Below are 18869 nucleotides of genomic sequence, written 5' to 3'. Positions count from 1 at the left end.
TTTTTGTTTCACAGCGGCAATTCCTTCTCTTATCTAAGGATTTTTAGTTATGTTTTGGGTGTTGTTTTAGGTTTTATTCTGTTCTCTGTCATGTCTCTGTTTTCTGTTATATTCCTTTTTGCTTGTTTGTTTCATGTTTTCATATCTGGCTAAGGTTGGTTGTTGAGCCATACTTAAGAGATAGGCATTAAAAAGCTGATGGAAAACTATGTGTAACTGAACAGAGCATTATAGGGTGAATAAGCAAGGGCCTTGAATTTCCTTGGGGGACCTCTTGATGTCAGTACCACTTTATTTTTTCCATAAACAGGTTTTTCCAAGAGAAAGCCTCCAGTCTCCTGCCTGCATTACATAAGGCTGGTGCCAGCATTCTGGAAACCTAATGGTAAGAGAGTGGTAGAAATTCTCATGTTCTCACCTAAGGAGACATCCTGTTCTGTCTTTGCTGTGCCTTCTGTCCCAGGGGTAGAGAGCCTTTCTGAATTAAAGAGCCTAAATCTCTTTCCTTCCTAGCTGAGAGGAGTGAAGGATCTTATGATGTCTCATAAATGTTCCTTATTCAGACTTTCCATCAACCCCCTGATTTTAGCCCCATCCTGAATCACAAGCATGAAGGTTACATGATGCTGTTAATCTCAGACTTTCTAGAATTCTTCAGATTGAATCCCACGCTTCCCACCCCAGTCTCCATGGCACAAATATTATAGCACTCTAAGTCACTTACTACTCATTTGTCTACTTTCCCTCTTCCAAACTATGACCGAAGATCGCTGAAATCCCCACTCCTGTTGTCATCGTTTCAAAGATTTAAGTCTCATTTATGCTTTTTGTCAGCTCAGGTCCTCTGAGGGGCAGGTGACAAGATAGAGTCAGACTTGAAGTGATGAGAGGAAACATCTGTAAAGGGTAAGGGGGCGGGGAGAGAAATCAAGGCAGAGTCGGTAGGGAAAGCCTGTGAATGGTGCTGGCATACTGACATTTCCGAAAGGAAGGAGGGAGGGCAGCAAGGTGGGTAGGAAGAGCCCAGACCCTGGGGCAGTTCTTTTTTAAATTATCATATAATGTATTATTTGCCCCAGAGGTACAGGTCTGTGAATCATCAGTCTTACACAGTTCACAGCACTCACCATAGTACATACCCTCCCCAGTGTCCATAACTCAGCCACCCTATCCTTACCTTCCCACCCCCCAGCAACCCTCAATTTGTTTCCTGAGGTTAAGAGTCTCATGGTTTGTCTCCTTTCTGATCCCATCTTGTTTCATTTTTTCCCTCCCTATCCCTCAGGACTCCCCACCCTGCCTCTCAAATTCCTCATATCAGAGAGATCACCATGATAATTATCTTTCTCTGATTGACTTATTTCGCTCAGCATGATACTCTCTAGTTTCCACCCATATTGTTGCAAAATGCAAGATTTTGTTTCTTTTGATGGCTGCATAATATTCCATTGTATATATATACACCACATCTTCTTTATCCATTCATCTGTTGGTGGACATCTAGGTTCTTTCCATAGTTTGGCTATCGTGGACAGTGCTGCTATAAACATTTGGGTGCACGTGCCTCTTCGGATCACTACATTTGTATCTCTAGGGTAAATTCCCAGTAGTGTGATTTCTGGGTCGTAGGGTAGCTCTATTTTCAACTTTCTGAGGAATATCCATGCTGTTTTCCAGAGTGATTTCACTAGATTACATTCCCACCAACAGTGTAGGAGGGTTCTCTGGGGCAGTTCTAATGAAGCCGTGGCCAGGCCAGTGGAAACCCTCAGGCAGAGAAGCCCATGGGAGAAGTCCTATACTGGGCATAGATGGCCTGGTTCCATCTCCCTCGCCACCATCTGTTATGGCCAGGAAGCATCCCAGCAGGAATGTGATTTCAGTGTGAACAACACAGTAGATCTAGAAGTACAACAGCTGGTACCTGTCAGTCAGCGACACTGCTCACACCAGCTCCTCTGAAGGGACATGGGAATGAGGTCCCTCTGCTGCCGCTGTATTCACTTATATTTTTATTTGTTTGCCTTATTTAGTAATTTTCATGTGATTTTTTTTGAAAGAACAGAGGTAAATCTCTGTGTTCAATCTATTCCACTGAAAGCCACTCAACTTTAATTTTTTAAAGATTTTATTTTATTTTTTGAGAGAGGGAGCACAAGTGGGATGAAGGGCAGAGGGAGAAGCAGACTCCCCACTGAGCAAGGAACCCGATGCAGGACTTAATCCTAGGACCCCAGGATCATGACCTGAGCTGAAGGCAGATTCTGAACTTAGTGAGCCACCCAGGAACCCCCATGGTCACTCAATTTTCTTAAGGGTTATTGAAGTTGGCAAGTGACAGGTAACTCACCTGAAATCACAATATGGCACAAGAATAGTGTAATTTCCCTAGCCCAGCTGATGTCATATACTATGCAACCAGTGCTCCAAAATTATATGAAAGGGTCCCACGAGAAAACGTAACTATTTAAAATGAGAAAACAATTTTCTTTTATCAGAAAAGTAATATACTATTGGTAATTTCCATTTTCTTCTAGCCATTTTAGTATGAGAAGACAATAAAAGGAGGTTGTTTGGGGTCCAGAGTAAAACTTGTTTTTTATGTAACCATGCTATATATTTCAGAGTCCAGTGAGCTAAATCTTTGTGCCCTTGCCCTAAATTCATATGCTGAACTCCTAGCCCCCAATGTGATGGTGTTAGTAGGTGGGGACTTTGGGGTGATTAGATCATGAATGGGATAGTGCCCTTATAAAGAGACCCCAGAAAGTTCTCTTGCCCTCTTTCCACCCTGGAGGCTACAATAAGGAGTCAGTAGTCCACAACCTAGAAGAAGGCCTTCACCAGAACCCAACCAAACTGGCACCTGGTCTTGGACTTCAAGCCTCTAGAACTGTGAGAAGTAAATTTATGTTATTTCTGAACCACCAGTCAATGCCACTTTGTTATAGCAGGCCCTAACTGACTGAGATGCAGAGCTTGGACTCCTCTGTTACCTCTGGGAAATAAGTGTTCTTTACAGTAACATATGAAACAGTTTTTTTTTTTAATTTTTTATTTTTTATAAACATATATTTTTATCCCCAGGGGTACAGGTCTGTGAATTACCAGGTTTACACACTTCACAGCACTCACCAAAGCACATACCCTCCCCAATGTCCATAATCCCACCCCCTTCTCCCAAACCCCCTCCCCCCAGCAACCCTCAGTTTGTTTTGTGAGATTAAGAATCACTTATGGTTTGTCTCCCTCCCAATCCCATCTTGTTTCATTTATTCTTCTCCTACCCACTTAAGCCCCCATGTTGCATCACCACTTCCTCATATCAGGGAGATCATATGATAGTTGTCTTTCTCTGCTTGACTAATTTTGCTAAGCATGATACGCTCTAGTTCCATCCATGTTGTCGCAAATGGCAAGGTTTCATTTCTTTTGATGGCTGCATAGTATTCCATTGTGTATATATACCACATATTCTTGATCCATTCGTCTGTTGATGGACATCTAGGTTCTTTCCATAGTTTGGCTATTGTGGACATTGCTGCTATAAACATTCGGGTGCACGTGCCCCTTTGGATCACTACGTTTGTATCTTTAGGGTAAACACCCAATAGTGCAATTGCTGGGTCATAGGGCAGTTCTATTTTCAACATTTTGAGGAACCTCCATGCTGTTTTCCAGAGTGGCTGCACCAGCTTGCATTCCCACCAACAGTGTAGGAGGGTTCCCCTTTCTCCGCATCCTCGCCAGCATCTGTCATTTCCTGACTTGTTGATTTTAGCCATTCTGACTGGTGTGAGGTGATATCTCATTGTGGTTTTGATTTGTATTTCCCTGATGCCGAGTGATATGGAGCACTTTTTCATGTGTCTGTTGGCCATCTGGATGTCTTCTTTGCAGAAATGTCTGTTCATGTCCTCTGCCCATTTCTTGATTGGATTATGTGTTCTTTGGGTGTTGAGTTTGCTTAGCAAACTGAAACAGTTTTTATTTTAATTTTGATCTATGAGTAAAAAATTCAAAAAGCAGAGATAAAGCAGAACTTTTGTCTATTATGTTTATGTTAACCCTCCAACCTTCCACCCACCAACCAAAGGTGGGTAACCATTTGAATGAAATGTAATCTTTGAGACCAGTTTTTAGTGTATGTATGTGGGTGTGCATCTGGCTTTCTGTATGTACAGCTGTATCTCTCAATAGATAGACACACACAAACATACATATTCTTGTTTCCTTGATTTTTTAGGTATATCAATTATATCTATTGTAAGAATTTTTCCTCTTCTTCTTCTTCTTCTTTCTTTTTTTTTTTTTTCTTAAATTTGACAGGCAGAGATCACAAGTAGGCAGAGAGGCAGGCAGAGAGAGAGGAGGAAGCAGGCTCCCTGCTGAGCAGAGAGCCCGATGCGGGGCTTGATCCCAGGACTCTGGGATCAAGACCTGAGCTGAAGGCAGAGGCTTTAACCCACTGAACCACGGCGCCCCCATTTTTCCTTTTCTATAAAACAATAAGCTTTGGAAATCTTGATTTGTCACTCCATAGAGATTTACCTCATTCCTTTATTTTTGCATAATATTCCTCCAATTGCATTTATTCTAACATAGATAATGTAACTAAGAACATTAAAGATGTTAATACATGTTAAATATTTAACACAGATGTTAAATAAATATTGGTGCCATATATAAATGAATGAAATGAATGAATGAGTGAATGAGCACCAAAGATGTTATATACTATTCTGAAAAGACAAACTACATTTTTTTTTTTTCAGCTAACCTGATGTTAAAAACATTAGCAATATCACTGGATTCATAGGCCAGATCTTTTGTTCCTATTCCCTGTCATGGAATCAGACAAAATAGTATTAGTATCAGAGAAGAATGTAATTCAACACATCTTGCAGTCAGAAGACAGTGGTTCAAATCCTGGATCTTCCGGGACCTAATGACAAGAACTTAGGCATATGACATCTTTCCTGCCTGTCAATTTCTACATTTGTCATGGGGATAATAGACTCCAAGTTCAAATGAAATTATTTGAACCAACCACCTGCCTCACCTCCACGGCGACCAATCTGGGAATTAGTACCGGGGCTCAGGAGCTCAGTTCCTGCTCCTTGAGGACCATGCTTCTCAGAGTGGTGGCAATACACAACAGTCTGTCTAAAACTATAGCACATTATGGAAATGTTAGTTTTTATTACCTCCTAAGGTGCCGTATTGATAAGTAAATAGTTGAGTTATGAAAATGTTTGATTCAGCCTAGACCACAGCTGAAATCAGCACTTTCTGCCTCCCAACCCCAATGCTCCTTGCCTGCCATCTTGACATGCTCTAGTCCCCACGTGACCGCACTGCAACACGGCACTCTATGTCTTTCCAACATGAAATGTCAATGAGCTTTCCAGATTAAAACATTAAAAATGTATGAGGAACTACTGTCATGCAAAGAAGCTAATAATCCTCATGACTTTTTTTTTTTTTGTAAGTGAGCTGTTCATTTCAATAGCAACATGTATTACTGTAATCAGGAAAAATGATTCTAATACCTCCTATTGGTTTACACAACAGGAAACAGGCGTTTTAATATCTATCTCCATTTTTACGTGCTGAAGTACAACTGTGTTTATTCTACCAACATATTGCTCTAGTTTTTAAAAAGATATGAAACATACTGTACCAGCTGTAAGCCAATTTATTATATGGAAGTTGCAGAGTTACATAATTTTCTTTAAATGACAGCTAATGCTCGGCAGGAAAGGGAAGCATTTGCTCTGGGAAACGTTCAGATGTTTTAACCTTATTTTTTATTTTTCTTCTCTCCTGCTTTGTCTCTGCCCACCCTGCCAACTTGGGAGTAACAGTCTATCATCCTGTCAGCCCCCTGCTGGGGTGAAGCACATCTGTTACAAGATGCTAACTTCAACCCACAGCGGGCCAAACACAGTGCTGCTTTTGGCTATAGATTTAGCCCCAACAGGCAACCACCACTTCGACATTATGCAGCGTTTCATACCAACGATAATCATCGCCATTTTTCATAGCACTTTAGACATGCATTCTTGGGGATTCTGAGCTTGGATTTTGGAATCAGACAGCAGCGTGGGTTCAAAATATGATTCTTTGACGCGATACCAAATGTCTCTCTGCCTCAGTTTCTTCATGTTTTTGAGGAGCACTAAATAAGACAATCCGTGTCACAGGCTTTGTACTGAGCCTGGCAGACTTGGTTTGAGTCACATGAGCTAAGACTAGTATAACTGCTAGTTAAGCCTCAAACCAGCCCTGGAAAAAAAGGGGAAGCCCCTCCTTCCCACATTTTTCAGGGAAGAAATTAGACTCTAGATGGCTAGCTGGCCTGCCCAGCTAACCTGCCCTGTACAGGGGGTCAGGAGCCCAGTTCCTGCTCCTTGAGGACCATGCATCTTAGACTGGTGGCAGTTTGACCACAGGGAAACAAATCACTGATCTGGGCAGCACAAGCAGCAACTTGCCCAGGTTCTACTGAAATCAGCTCCTTGAACAGAGCTGGCTTAGAACAGTAGCATCCCCATACCACTGATTGTACAGGGACTTGTGGCTCCACCCATCCTGAGCATTGGCAGGGACCCAACAGACTCAAAGCCAGATCTACTCTTGCTAGATTTGTGCTTCTCCCACTCAAAAGGACCACTTCTCCAAGAAAGAGCAAAAGCAAAGAAGAAAGAGTGAAAAAGAGAGAAAAAGGAAACAAAGTAGGGATCATATTGACTTCAGGACACCATCACTTCCACTACAAAGCAGTGGGTAGTGGTGGATGACATCTATAAATCATCCATAAAAGAATGTTAAAAATAATTCACCTATCTGAAATTAAGGGACTGGAAAAATCATTACTTAATGTCCCTCTATCTCTGAGACCCTTTGAAGATACTGTAGTTCACCTACCAAGTGTAAGTGTGTAAGCTCAGATTCACCTGTAGCCCATGAGCAGGTGTCAGCATGCACCAACCGCCTGCCTCACCTCCATGGCGACCAATCTGGGAATTGGTACAGGGGGTCAGGAGCCCAGTTCCTGCTCCTTGAGGACCATGCATCTCAGAGACTGGTGGCAGTTTGACCACAGGGAAACAAATCACTGATCTGGGCAGGACAAGCAGCAACTTGCCCAGGTTCTACTGAAATCAGCTCCTTGAACAGAGCTGGCTGAGAACAGTAGCATCCCCATACCGCTGATTGTACAGGGACTTGTGGCTCCACCCATCCTGAGAACTGGTCAACACAGGACCTGAATGGGACTAATCTAGTCTTGGTGAGCCAGCCAGGTGATCTTGGACCTAATTCATATTTTATAGGAGATAACAGTACATCTCTCATGGGTCCTGGTGAAGATTCAAAGAGATAAAGCAGAGAGCCTGGCACAGAGAACTGTTCAATAAGAGTTAGTGATCATTATTAGAGATGATCACTTCTGATCTGAGAGCTAATTCATGTTATTAACTACTGAATGACAACATACAATTCTGCACTTGCATAAGATTGAAATTTGGGCAGTACTCAGCCCACCAAAAATGAAGAATTAAAATCAAGTCAATACCTCATGTACCAGGGCAGGCCCTAAGGAAAGATGGGCCAAGGAGGGTGGGTATTGCCATGGAAAGGCCATGAGCTCCAGTCTTATTCACACATGGATGCACATCCAAATCCCTGTTTTATTATATCTTCTGATTTTGTGAATCAGAAATTCAAACGAGGCTCAACTGGATGATTCTTAGGATCCATGTGGCATTGATTGGGTTACCCAGGGATGTTCAGCCAGCAGCTGGACTGACCTAGAGCTCCAAGAAGGTCCATGAAACTTTGCTCATATACCCAGTCCCTTGACGACCACACTCTCTGTAGTCACAGGATGAGTTCACTTGGACACTCCAACAGACTAGTTGGAATTCTCACATGAAACCCCTGGGCTCCCTGAGATCAAGACAAATGGCTGCAAGACTAGGCTCTCTTTGATGTCCTTTCCACCATACTCCAGTAGTTGAAGTGATCACAGTCCAGCCCAGGTTCAAGGGTAGGGGGAATGCTTCTTGATAGGAAGATAACCAAAGAATTTGTGGCCATCTTTAATCTGCCACAGTACCTAACCCTAGGAATAATGAGAATTTTGAAGGATGGTCAGTTGGACTGAAAAGCTGTTATCTCCACTGGAGAGCCATTCTCTGGCCCCTTGTTTCTTCCTCTTTCTATACCTATAGCAACTTTTCTATTAAGACTCGCCCAGTATGCAATGACAGGTGTAAGCCATCCTGCTAACTGACATGCAAAATGATAATATTTTGCACAGCACCTTGATTGCGCCATTCATCCAAGAATATCCAAGTCCTCTGCAAACAATAATTAAGCCTCTGAACCCCCGTAATACTCCATTATCTTCTCTTTATAGATGGAGAAGTACTGAGCCCCAGAGAGTGAATTTACCAAGGTCACAGGAGTTAGTGACTGAGCTGAGAAGGAAGCCACTGCATCAGCAGCTTGGTTAGCACCCACAGTCTGCACTGCCAGGGATGCTAGATCTAGAAATCCGGGGAAAGCCCCGCCCACCTATTTTCTTGGTGGCTCATTCTCACCTTGCCCGTCAACAGCATTACCGTCCTTGCTTACGATGGTGGCTTTGAATCCAAGCTTCCTCAAAGCCAGATGGAGACCATTGAGAGAGCTGGAGAATCTGCACATTCCTCACTTCCCATCCAACATCTCCAATTACTCAGGAAGCCATGCACGATTAAATAGAGGCAGTGGGCAAAGCAAGGCACAGGAGTTGTGCTTTCACTCCTCACTGGGCATAGCTCATTTGCTTTGCTGTCAGATAGCAGGAAATGCCAGAGCAAGGAGACAAAATAATGTGGGTGGGGAGGAAGGGGAATGAGTGAGAGTGACCATAAATGATATGCCACATGCAGAATGTATCATTTAGCTTTTGGCAAATGATTGACTCCTGCCTGATCTTTGTCAAATCTTATAAAGTAAGTGCTGTACCAGCGGCTGAAAGTCGCTGGAGTCATTTAACTTTTTGGATAAGTCGGAATGAGAAGAGATACAACATCTTATATGAGTGGACCTTCTTACTGCTGGCCCTGTCCCCTGGCCCTCATATTCCTAGACCTACAACATGATAATCGTTTTTAAAATGATCTTCCTATATCCATCCCCACCCCAGCCAGTCTATTTTACTAGTTCCAGTTTAATATCAGAATTGCAAACTTTTACAAAATGGGACTCTGCAGGGATCTCCGAAATTACTGAACTTAACAGCTTCATATTATAGGTGGGGAAACTGAGGCATTGCTCTAGCATAGTTTGAATACTGTGCGAACGTGGACCCAGTATTTAACCTCTGAGTCTTGGTCTTCTCATCTACAAAGATGTGGAAAAAAATAGCCTTTATCTGCTCCTGGGTCTCAAGAGGACCAAAGAGAATCAGGCACTTAAAACGTTTGTAGCTGTGAAGTGTTTTATGGAAGAAAACATTTGCTCAAGGTCACACAGCAAGTCAATGACAGAGCAGGGCCTAAAACCCAAGCCTTTTAATTTCCACTTCAAGGGTCCATTCAAGAAACATTTACTGTGACACTACCAGGTTCCGGGCACTGTTGTGAGTGCAGAAAATGGAGGGGCGAGCACGACAGTCTCGGTTACTGCTGTCGTCGGAGTTTACCATGTAGAGGCTGATGGGATTTGCATGTACCGCAGCTGCGGTAAATGTTATGAAGGACAAGTGGAGGGTGCTGTGAAGTGAATGAGAGCAAGACAAACTGCCAAGGGCAGTGAGGGAAGACTTTCCTGAGGAAGAGACATTTAAGTTATGACGAAGGCTGAGCAGGCTTTGGACAGTGAAGAGAGGGCCAGAAGGCAGGTAAGAAGTCCCCAGGTGGAAAGGGAGATAGAGAGACAGACAGACAAACAGAGAGAGGTGGCCTCAGAACTGAAAAAGAATGGCTGCCTTCAGAGCATATATATTCCACAGTCAGAGGCATCCCCTTCGACCCTGTTTCTGCCAATAAGAAAAAAAAAGCCCATCGCTTCCTGATGCCTCTTGGAAGTCCTGTGTCAAAGGTGGGAAGGGGCAAGGTCTCAGTCCTCTGCTGCCTTCTGCAGCCCAGTACTTCCCAAGATCAGCAAGCTCCATAGCTAAAAATCTTGACTTTCCAAACAAAGAAATTAGAGGAGTGTGAAGTCATGAGTATTTGCTTGCACACATATGTTAGCCTCTGTCTTGTTTAACTGCTCCCATCTCTAGACGGCAAACTGAAGAGCCAGTTAGTTACTCAGAAGCAGAGAGAAAACAAAGATGTGTTTTCCACCAAGCGTCCACTGAAATTATACAAGTGGACCGTTTTCAAAAAAGAGAAGGAGGCGTAGGATTCCTCTAAATGAACAGCTTTCATTCTGTCTTCAGCTCATTTCTCAGTTCTCTCTACTCCTTCGTCCAGCAATGCCCCCATAGGGTCCTATTTCTTATCAGATTCAGTCAGAGCTTAACTTTCTATTCTGACCATTTCTCTTTCTTTTTTACCTTAACACAGAAAAGAGGAAAGCTATCCCTGAAAACTCAGGTGCAGTCCTAGTGATGGATTTGTCCTGGATCAAGAATCAGTATTTGGTAAGCTAGAAGAGTTTATTCACTGACCTAAGTGTGCAGTTTATTTTCTCAGAGGGAGATGCACTTACCCTACGCACCCAGGTTTAGAGCCCATCGTTAGGAAAGATACTGAAGTCTTACTCATACCTCACCGTTACCAGGAAAGTTCTGGTAAACAACTCTAATTCATAAGGCCCTGGGGATGCAAGGAGGGATAAGGTATAGAGCTATAAGCTATAATCAATGGCTTCCAGGGTCATACAAACCAGGTCAGGAAACTGAAGAATTGCAATCACAGTAATAACTAATATTTACTATGCTCTGCATCAGGCAGTATGGTAGAGGGATTTATACACATTAACTCATTTAATCCTTCCAACAACGTATTTTTCCTGTTTTACAGATAAGGAAAAAGTAGATCAGAAAAGCTAGAGAATATACCTAAGATTGTCTAGATAGAACTGAAAATGAAATGCATGCTGTATAATTCCAAAACCTGTGCATATAATCATGTCAGAATAGATGAAACAATGAAAGGTAGTTTGTAAGGTCCACACAATTCAGAGAGAGAATCAGGTAGGTGGGCTATGGGGTTTAGAGATGCTGCACAAAGGAGGCTCTGACTTTGAAGAATGAGGGTCTTGCAACCTCCACATTATTGACATTTTAGTCCAAATAATTCTTGGTGGTGGGGAGCTGTCTTGTGCATGCTGTGCACGTACACACTGTTCAGCAGCATCCCTAACCTCTACCCACTAAATGCCAAACTGTGGAAGGAGCCAAGATGCCCTTAAGCAGACAAATGGATAAAGAAGATGTGGTCCATATACACAATGGAATATTACTCAGACATCAGAAAGGATGAACACCCACCATTTACATCAACATGGATGGGACTGCTGGGGATTGTGTTAAGTGAAATATGTCAAGCAGAGGAAGACAATTATATGGTTTCATTCATATGTGGAACATAGGGAATAGTACGGAGGACCACAGGGAAGGGAGGAAAAGCTGAATGGGAAGAAATCAGAGAGGGAGACAAATCATGAGACTCTGGACTCCGGGAAACAAGCTGAGGGTTACAGAAGAAAAGGGAGTGGGGGGACAGGGTAACTGGGTGATGGGTATTAAGGAGGGCTCATGTTGTGATGAGCACTGGGTGTTACATGCAACTGATGAAGCGTTGAACACTGCATCAAAAACTAATGATGTATTATATGTTAGTTAACTGAACATAATAATAAAAATGCGAGTAAAAATCCACAACTGTAACAACCAAAAAGGTCTGGAAACATTGCCAACTATGCCTTGGGGGCAAAACTCCCCACTGTGAGAACCACTGCCTTAGAGAAAGTTAGAAAGCCCAGAGATCAGGGAACCCCAAGGGAGGGAGGCCATGCAAAACCAGAGAAGGTCAGCTTGACCTCAGCTTTCATGTTCAAGTTGAGAGAAGATCAAAAGGGAGTTTGGAGCAGGAGTGTAAAAGGCTCTAAATGCCAGGTTAAGAAACTGAGGATCTGGAAGCAGGTGCAGATTTTTGTTTTTGAGAATCAGGAAGGCATGTACAGCTTACATCCTATGCATCAGCCCCCAACCTCTGTGCTGTCCTCTGAGGATGCCTAGCATGTTCTGGCCTCAGGGCTTTTGCACCTGCTGTTCCCTCTTCCCAAGATTCTATTCCTTCCATTACCCATAGAGCCATTCTCTTGCCACTGTCATGTTTGTTTTCAAACATCACTTTATGAGGAAGACCGGCCCCACCTGTAACACCCTATCTCCTTCCTCTGCTGAAGTTCCTTTCATATACCTGCCTTTCCTGGGTACCAGATTCACCATATCCTTTACCCATGTGTTTATCACATGACTGCCCATCTCCCCTATTAGAACAGCAGCTCCATGAGGGCAAGCGCGTGCACTGCTTGTATCCCCAGCACCAGGAACAATTCCTGGCACATAGTATGTACTCAGTAAATACTTGATGAATCAGTGAATTCACTTCCAAGAGAGTATTTTGTGAAGGGTGTTTCCTTAGAAGTCAGGCAGCCTTGGGTTGAATCTGTAAAGGGAAGAACTTGAACAAGATGGGAGATTCGAAGGATGGTTTGGGTTTTCTCTGAATCAGTGAACGAGAGCAAGGGTTCTGTTAAGGTGGCAGACTCCAATAGCCCAGTCTACAAGGCTGAGTATCTGCGTGGTAGGACCTAGAAGCTGCCTCTTAAGGCATTCCAAAGTTCATAAGGCATGTGGAAACTCTAATATTCTCCGAGACAACCATGTCATTACTTTTTCTGTTTGACTTCTTAGGAAGACAAGCGTCAGAGACTCAGTGATTGATAAACACAGGATTAGAATATAGAACATTCTGAGGTTCCATATGAGTGTCCCTCTGGCTTATCAAAATATAAATGTTCACTGTATAATGATATAGAGCTTAAATTTTCCCAGGCCTTTACTTGATCCACAATTTCACATTCTCAATTTTTTTCTTATCCTCATAACAATCTTCAGGAAAGACAAACTGACCAGAATTTCCTCTATTTTGTCAGTTGAATAAATATACAAAATATATGTAATTAAGGAGCACTATGTACATTTTCAGATTTGTCAATAAAAACATACTCTGTAGCACTGTGGTTAAATTCTCGTGCTCTGGACGGAACGTCCTAGTTTTATTATGTGTTCTTGAATAAATTGCCCAAGTTACCTGAATCTCAGTTTCCCTCTCTGCAAAATGGGGATAACAATAACTTTCTTAGGGATGAAGTATCATAATTTACATAAAACGCACGTGGCCTGAAATGGAACCAATTCAACAAATGCCAACTAGTGTAATTACCAGTGTAATTAAGGTTCTCAGGTTAATAAAATCAAGAAGAATGTCTCATTTTATCTTGGCGCTTATGGATGGCATAACAGGAGCTATTCAGTATATACCTGCTCAACCAAATAATCAAAAAACGTCTATAGAGGTTAAATGATTTCCAAGGTCATATACTTGATAAATAACAGAGCAAAACCCACCTCCTGTTTTCCAGTAATAGCAACTGTGCCTTACACTACACTGGTCCTCCAGCCTTCTTAACTGAAGGAAGAGGTGAGGACAAGAGTTTATCTCACCAGTGTGTAAGTGTGGTCCAGGAAAGGTCTCCATTTGTGAATATGGATTTGTGAAGCTTGGCTCTGAAGAAAAGCACTGGACCCAGTAGACCAAATCTAGGCTTTGTCCTTCTCATTCTGTCTTCCTCCTTGATCCCGGGTGCTGGGAGCTGTACATGAAGCAAGAGCAAGGCCACTCAGATGCTCCTTTCTAATTTAAAGGTGCTATTGCTTGTCTCCATGCCCCTCTGGTTCAGGAGTGGATTTGGAAGGTAAATAGCTAGCACATTCTCCTCTGAGCATGAAGGGAGGTTTGCATAGTTATGATTGTGCTGTCACTTGAGGTTAGTGAATCCCCAGCCTTCTCTCCTAACCACCGCCACTACGAACTTTTCCACTCCCACCTCCTAGTAGAGAATACATGCCCTTGAAATAACCTAATGCATTTTCAACCACTTCTGATATGAACAACATGTTCCCCAAATTCCTCAGTTTACGGTTGGTGTCAAATCTACCTTGAACCACAACCTCTAGCTAGTGTCCATTTATTGATAGTTCAAGACCTAATTTCTTTGTCGCTGTCCTGAACCAGGCAACAAACATTATAGTGCTCCTCACTCCATTTAAATGTGATCACTATTTTGGGAGAAAAAACATGAAGAATGCGAATCAATGTGTATTTCAGAGTGCAAGGATTTTTTTTAACAACAAAAACTTGTCTGTGAACTAGAGTCCTAGAACATTAAAATTGCCAGAGACCATACAAACAACCTGATTCAACCCTCTTGGTTGAGAAAATTGAGGCCGGAGGGAGAGAAGAAAGACTGGTCCAGGGCTGAGCAACTTCCTTCTCTAGAGCCAACATTGCAGCTTCCTGGCCCGCCCATCACAGACATGTTTCTAAACAAATGCTAACATACACACCAGGAAGCTCTATTTAATACAATTCTCAAGTGGCAAGCATGGAGGGCTATTAGAGTTGATTAGAAGGTAACAAGATGGCTCAGGAGTTGACCCTGGAGAGATGCTCTAGCCCAGGAGATTGCAGGTGGAGGGAAATTTGCCAGCTCAGAGTGTGTGGGGGGAAAACAGGACTGCAAGTCAGATGGCAAAGATTAGAGGCACATGATAAAGCTTCTCTATTAACTTAAGCGATTGGACATACTCAATCAGGAATCCCAGTTCTATCAGTTATAGATTATCAGTGACATCAGGCACTTACATAGGAAGCTGTCCTGGGTTCTCAATGCCAAACTCTGGGAGATAAGAATTGGAAATCCAAATGCTTAAAATCCAGCCTCTTGTGGCTGTGAGATACTGGCAGAGAAGTCTGGAAGACTGCCATGCTTACACACACACACACACACACACACACACATACACACACTCAGAGTAGCAATGGTAATTCTTATTAGCTTTCGGAAAACATCCTCAGGGTAAAGATGCACAGGACCTCTCAAAAGGCTTTCTTTTGATCTATTATGTTGAACCTTCTTCCAAGGTTAACCAACAAGGGAACAGTAGGATCAGAGATTCTAGATGGAGCTAAATCAGTCACACGGAGGTATTGTAGAACAATGGCCTCTGTTTGTTGAGGGCACTGATGAGCAACCTGCACCTTGCCTAGCCCTAGGATACGATTTTAGGATAAAATACCACAGTGCTGCCTCCATGTTGCTATTTCTCAAAATGTCCCGACAGTAACATTTTAAGGGTTAAAATACAAGACTAATTTTTTTTTTAATTGGCATTGCTCTCTGCAATATGATAGCTGTACAGAGCAGAGAAAGAGCAACAGGAACACCAGCTGAATGTTACTGAGCTCTTACCATGTGCCAAGTACTGTGCTACGTGCCAGGCATCACTCTTGTTGAATTTTTCCTACCACGTGACAGGTGCCATTATCATCTCCAATTTACAAATGAGAAAACTGAGGGTAAGCTGTGACTCTAAATTCTCCCAGGGAATGGGTAGCAGAGCTAGATCAAATGCTAGGTGAGTCTGGCCCCAGAGCTCCTGAGATTGAAGAAAGCTATTTTCCTTTTGTCGTTTATTTAAAAATTAATTTACAGTGAAATTGACTTTTGCATTGATGTAAAATTCTAGGAATTTTAAGACATGTACACATTCTTTTTTTTTTTTTTTAAGATTTTAGTTATTTATTTGACAGAGAGAGACACAGCAATAGAGAGAACACAAGCAGGAGCAGGAGAGCAGATGAGGGAGAGGGAGAAGCAGGCTTCCCGCCGAGCTGGGAGCCCAATAAGGGACTTGATCCTAGGACCCTGGGATCATGACCTGAGCTGAAGGCAGATGCTCAATGACTGAGCCACCCAGGCACCCCATGTATATAAATTCTTTCTTTTTTTAAATTTTTTTCATGTATTTAAATTCTTAAAACCACAACAGTATGAATACAGAAGAGTTTCATTGCTCCTAAAATTCCTTGTAGCCACCTCTTTGTTGTCACATCTTGTGCCTAATCCTAACCTGTAACTACCATTGATCTGTTCTCCTTCACTGTGATTTTGTCTCTTCAAGAGTGTCATATAAGGAAGCCATCTAGGTGTCCATCCATAGATGAACAGATAAAGAAGAAAGATGCACGCATGCACACACACACACACACACACAGGGATATTACTCAGCCATGAAAAAGAATGACATCTTGCCATATGCAACAACATGGACCTAGGGGATATAATGCTAAGTGAAGTCAGTCAGACAGAGAAAGACAAATACCATATTATTTCACTCATATGTGGAATTTGAGAAACAAAGCACAAACAAAAAAGAAAATGAGATTGAACAAACAAACAAAGAGATTAAAACAAAACAAAACAGACTCTAAATATAGAGGACAAACTGGTAGTTGCCAGAGGAGAGGTGGGTGGAGGGATGGGTGAAATAGATGAGGGGATTAAGAGTACACTTATCATATTGGGCACTGAGTATTGAACAGAACTGCTGAGTCACTGGATAGTACGCCTGGAACTAATATAACACTGCATGTTAACTATATTTCAATGAAAAAAAAAAACAAGAGAAAAATGTCCTGTAGATGAAATGATAGAGTATGTCACTTTTTTTTTAAAAGGTTTTATTTATTTATTTGACATGTCTGTCAAATCACAAGTAGGCAGAAAGGCAGGCAGAGGGAGTGGGGAGGGGGAGCGGAGAGCCTGATGTGGGGCTCAATCCCAGAAGCCTGGGATATGACCTGAGCTGAAGGCAGAGGCTTTAATCCACTGAGCCACCCAGGTGCTCCGAGCATGTAACCTTTGAGCCTGGCTTCTTTCACTCAAGTCCGATGCCTTTGAGATTCATCCGGTTGTTGCATTTCTCACTGGTTTGTTGCTGTACTGTATTCCACTATATGGATATACTCATTTGTTTGCCCATTCACTCACTGAAGGGCTTTGAATTGCTTCCAATTTTGAGCAATTATGAATGAAGCTGCCATAAACATTCATGAGGAGGTTTTCGTGTGAACATAGTTTTCATTTCTCTATGGTAAATACTCAGGAGTAGGACTGATGGGTCATATGATTAACTTGTAAGAAACCTGCCAAACTGTTTTCCAAAGTGGCTGATTATATTTCACTCCTACAAGCAACGTAGGACAGTTCTGGTTACTCTAGTCACCATTTGATATTTTCAGTATTTTAATTTTAGTTATTCCAACAGGCGTGTGGTTCTCTATCATACTGGAGTTTTAATTTGTGCTTCCTTGATGACTAATGATGTTGAACATTTTTTCGTATGTTTACTTGCCATTTGTATATCCCTTTGGTAAAGTTTAAGTCTTTCATTCATTTTAAAATTTGTTTTCCTTTCTCTATTTTTACTACTGAGTTACGAGAGTTCTTCATATATTCTGGATACAAGTCTTGGGTCAAATAATATGTTTTGTAAACATTTCTCCCAAATCTCTACCCTGTCTTTTCATTCTTTTATCAGTATCTTTTACAGAGTAAAAAGGTTTGAATTTTGATGAAGTACAAATTACCAGTTTTATAATGGATTATACTTTTGATGTCAGATCTAAGAACTTTTTGACTAACTCTAGGTCTGGAAGGATTTTTTGTGTGTGTGTTTTCTTGTAATTTTTTTGTTTACGTTGTATATTTAGATTGATGATGTCATTGTGATTTAATTATTGAATAAGGTGTGAAGCTTAGGTCAAGACTCACATTTTTTTCATCTTTCATTTTTATTTCATATGAAAGTTCAATTTCCCCAATACCGTTTGTTGCAAAGTTTATCCATCCGCCACTCAATTGCTTTTGCACCTTTGTAAAAACTTTAACTGACCAAACAGGGAAATGTAAAGCAACTGATAACTGGCGTGAAATTCCTTTTGGGTGATGAACGTCTTCAAAAGTTAGATTAGGATAATGATCAGACCTCTCTGTAAACTTTCCAAAGCCACTGAATTGTAGGGTTTAAATGAATGGATTTTATAGTATGTAAATTATATCTCAATAAATCTGTTAACTAAAGATAATAAAATGAGCCATGGTGGTGTGGGTCTAGTTCTGGACTCTATACCATTCCATTGGCCTATATGTATATTCCTTCTCCAATAATACATTTTCAATTACTAATACTTTCTTTTTTTTTTTAAAGATTTTTATTTATTTATTTGACAGAGAGATCTGTAGGCAGAGAGGCAGATGACAGAGAGATAGAGAGATAGAGAGGAGGAAGCAGGCTCCCCGCTGAGCAGAGAGCCCGATGCGGAACTCGATCCCAGGACCCTGAGATCATAACCTGAGCCGAAGGCAGAGGCTTTAACCCACTGAGCCACCCATGTGCCCCAATTACTAATACTTTCTAAGTGATCTTAAAACAGGTTCCTTCAACTTTACTTGTTTTTGTCAAAATTGTTTTAGCTTTTCTAGTTCTCTTCCTTCCATATAACTTTCAGAATTAGCTTTACCACATGTACAAAAAGCCTATTATGATTTTCATAGAATTGTATTAAAATATAACAAAATTACATGTTAATTAGGTCGAGTTCTCCAAACCATGAACATAATGTCTCCATTTACTTAGATCTTTCATTTACATTTTTGGGGATAGTTTTCTGCATGAAAACCCTAAATGTGTTTTCTTATATTTATATAAATATATTCTATTTTTGAGTACC

This window comes from Mustela lutreola, chromosome 5, assembly GCF_030435805.1.
Source record: "Mustela lutreola isolate mMusLut2 chromosome 5, mMusLut2.pri, whole genome shotgun sequence".
Lineage (NCBI taxonomy): Eukaryota > Metazoa > Chordata > Mammalia > Carnivora > Mustelidae > Mustela > Mustela lutreola.
Note: the sequence above shows the minus strand (reverse complement) of the source record.